This window comes from Erpetoichthys calabaricus, chromosome 5, assembly GCF_900747795.2.
Source record: "Erpetoichthys calabaricus chromosome 5, fErpCal1.3, whole genome shotgun sequence".
NCBI classification, from domain to species: Eukaryota; Metazoa; Chordata; class Cladistia; order Polypteriformes; family Polypteridae; genus Erpetoichthys; species Erpetoichthys calabaricus.
The window spans coordinates 29,530,884-29,534,686 of NC_041398.2; the positions used below are offsets into that span (position 1 = coordinate 29,530,884).

The window sequence follows — 3,803 nt, forward strand, 5'->3', positions numbered from 1 at the left end:
TTATGAAATCATTCAGAAACATGGACAAAATTATATAACAATTAAGTCATGGATATTCTAAAACGTGTTTGGGAGCACAGAACCACAAGTTTCCATTTTACTTTCCAATACGAATCATGAGCCAATGTGCAGCAGTGAAATGTATCATTGTTGTGCTTGATGTTTGAACCTTTACCGCCTCATTTTGCTTGCATCAATGTTTTTAATATTAGCATGAGTGTGACTTGCATACAGGTTGTGTAATCGTATAATCTCTTACATCAACTGAAGTGGCGCAATGATGATCTTTTTTCCTTTTAAATGCTCCTTACAGAAAGATTTTCTGTATCTTCTCTTAGAGCTGCCACCAAAGAACTTCAACATCCTCACTGCAGGCAAGAAGTAAGGTAAGTCTGGGACAAATGAACAAGCAAGAGCTGCAATTTCGCTTACCAAAAGGTAGCATGGAGGTGGGAGGCAGCATGGCCCCCCTAGTAGCTAAGGTGTTGAATAATGACTATGATAATAATAATAATAATAATAACTAATAATTGACTATGACTCAGGTGCCGCCGAGAGTGGCAGCCTTTTCAGCAGCTGTGAATTTCCCCTTGGGATTAATAACGTATCTATCTATCTATCTATCTATCTATCTATCTATCTATCTATCTATCTATCTATCTATCTATCTATCTATCTATCTATCTATCTATCTATCTATCTATCTATCTATCTATATGTCTAGATATCTATCTATCTATCTATCTATCTAATAAAGCAGAAGGTGGGAGGTTCAAACTCCAGCAGTGAGAACTTGAGAATCTAAGACACACAGTATTCTCACTTAAGAAATATGGAAACAGTTATACTGTGCATTTATGATTTGTACATTGTTCTGGACAAAAGAGTTAATACAGTTATCTTATCCTTTACTAACACATTAAATTCTGAGACTTACTCCAACTGAGAATTGTGCCTATTTTAACAGCTCTGGATTAATAATAATAATAATAATAATAATGCATTTTATTTATATAGCACCTTTCCTGTGCTCAAGGCACTTAAGACAGAAAAAGATCAGACATAGATCTAGCAAGGATAGAGGGACAGATATTTTAAGGTTTCTGAAAGAAATTCAACACTTACAGGTAAGAGGAGGGAGAGTCTCAAATCACTTCTATAAGTGTTGCCGTCAGTTACGCCAGATGTGCAGATCGAGTCCAATATAAAACCATCAGAGCGAGCAGAAAAATCAACATGTTGCACCAAGTCAAAACAGTCCAGTAAGGATAGGAATTCATTCATCGGTTTACAATATGGATGTTGAAACCGCCAAGAAAAATTACTGTTTGGGAAAGGGAACTTAACTAGGTTAATAATTCAGTCAGATCAGATAAAAAAGATGAATTATATTTTGGAGGATGATAAATGAGTAGGAGAGGACTATATTTCATTATTAGTTTAAGAGTCAGACACTTGAAAGACAATGGACAGTCAATTGGGATTCTTTTGATGCTTAGCTCAGACCTAACAATTCCTGCGACCCCTCCACCTTGTCTTGAGCTGCAGGCCTCTGTGAAGTAAATGTAAAAGTAAATGGTGCTGCCTCTGAGAGAGACGTAAAGTCGTTTGGTTTTTGTCAGGTTTCTATTAGGCATATCATATCAAGGTTGGAGTTTGTAAAGAATTCTGATAGCACCAATGCTTTGCCATTAAGAGATCTTGAGTTAAACAATGCGGTATTAGCTGAGGAGGCTTCATTGTGCAGATCCTTAGCCGGAGTTTATTTTAGCATATTGAAAATTTGGCACACTGACACTTCTATCTTCATGAAGCCATGAATGGGACGGAATATTCCGGAGCAAATGCTACTGGTAAACTTTTCATTTGCAGCCTGGTGGTGGCGGTGATGTAAATATTTTGGTTGCCGCATAATGACAGTGTCTTTTAGAACATTCCAGTCTGACAATTTCCTCTGGACAAGCTGTTCAATATGAAGGAGTTTGTTACAAGAGTATTTGAGCAATACATATCAGACAGTAGCAGAGAAGTAGCACAGTAGAGAGGAGAAGGTGAGACGGGTGGGGTGGGTGATAGCAAAGCAGCAAAAAATTTATATTAGAAGAAGCAAAGTAGGAGATATTACAAGGTGCACATGAAGATAACTACCAGAATTCAAAGGTTCCAACATACAACCACATACATGTGTAATACAGATGTGATAGCCCCAGAGCTGCAGCCAGATCATTGCTCAGTCATTCCCAGTTGAAGCATGTATGGAAGGAATCGACAGCAATCCAGCATAGTCATTATAATCAAGGAGACAGAGCATGCCCAGCTCCTAGATCTCCATGGTACAAAGAAAAAAAAATCATAAATCAGGCATCAGGCAGGAGCGGGCAATCAACAGAAAGTTTCATCCAGTGAACCAGTGGAGTTGCAGCAACATGCCTTTGCCAGTGTCCTCTCCAGTATCACAGTGGAATCAGCCTTGAATGAGGTGTTATACTGATTCAAGTTGATGCTTTTATTAAAAGAAATTCATGTAAATATAGTAATAGATAACTCATAAAAAGGTTACCCAGATGTTGCTTACCTCTTACTATAAAAACCAGTCATGAAGCTGAGGGACAAAAGTAGGCTAAGGACTAACCTTTATAGATATTGTAAAATGTGTGCTGGAGTTAGGAGCTTATCCTGGAAGGAGTCAATGTCCTTGCAAGGTAAACTTTTTTTATTTAAAGAATAATGCAATTTCTGTAAACGAAGAATTAAGATTTTCAAGCAATCAAGGGCTTACAAAAAAAAATATGCTAGGATGCAACTGGCAACTCAATCAACTGGTCAGACTTGACACAATAGTTGTCAATGAGTTTGAGTTCAGGGTGCTCTCTGTTGATGGATACACAGCTGGCTTGAATAGCAGAAGCATTGGGTTATGGCAAGAGGAGCTTAACTTGAATTGGGGGTTGTTAAGAGTGGTGTTCAGCAGGAGTCGGTGTTTTATCGTTAATAAACATACATGATCAATATACATGTAAGAATATAATCAAAAAGTTGGTTAAGTTTGAAGATAAACCAAACTATGGTAGATAGAAGGGAAGATAATGCTGAATCATTAGGGTATGAGGATGAGGAAAGAGCAGGACGTGTTAGGGAGCAGTAGAACTTTTCTCGTAGCATCTGAAAGTGTGAGTTAACTTTTATAAAAACACTTTGTTCCTTTTCTATGCTAAAACATAGCAAACTGTGACTTTTGTGGTTTTTCTGTATTTTGGTAATAGCTGAGGGCAGCACGGTGGTGCAGTGGGTAGCGCTGCTGCCTCACAGTAAGAAAATCTGGGTTCGCTTCCCAGGTCCACCCTGCGTAGAGTTTGCATGTTCTCCCTGTGTCTGCGTGGGTTTCCTCCAGGTGCTCCGGTTTCCTCCCAGTCCAAAGACATGCAGGTTAGGTGGATTGGCAATTCTAAATTGGCCCTAGTGTGTGCTTGGTGTGTGGGTGTGCGTATGTGTGTGTGTCCTGTGGTGGGTTGGTGCCCTGCCCAGGATTGGTTCCTGCCTTGCGCCCTGTGTTGGCTAGGATTGGCTCCAGCAGACCCCCATGACCCTGTGTTCGGATTCAGCGGGTTGGAAAATGGATGGATAATAGCTGAAGGCATATTTTAGTGATTAGTTTAAGTAGAACTTTCCAAAGGCTCTGTGTCATTACAATTTCAGAGTTATACAAGCAAGCGTCACTATTGCCTTCCTGCTTTGGATGTCACAAGCGTAAATTACTTTTATGAGCTTCAAAGGCCAAAGCCAGCTCCTCAGAGACAGGAAAA

General features: G+C 39.3%; 1 protein-coding gene across 2 annotated transcripts in view; it reads left to right on the forward strand.

Annotated features, from left to right (window-relative positions):
• The first annotated feature begins 314 nt into the window (after window positions 1-314).
• Window positions 315-3,803, forward strand: part of LOC114651589 (erythroblast NAD(P)(+)--arginine ADP-ribosyltransferase-like) — a 16,915-nt gene continuing 13,426 nt past the window's right edge. For both annotated transcript variants that reach the window (XM_028801416.2, XM_051927614.1), the window contains exon 1: window positions 315-386. The gene's annotated coding sequence lies outside the window, so the exon portion shown is untranslated. The remainder of the gene's footprint in view (window positions 387-3,803) is intronic.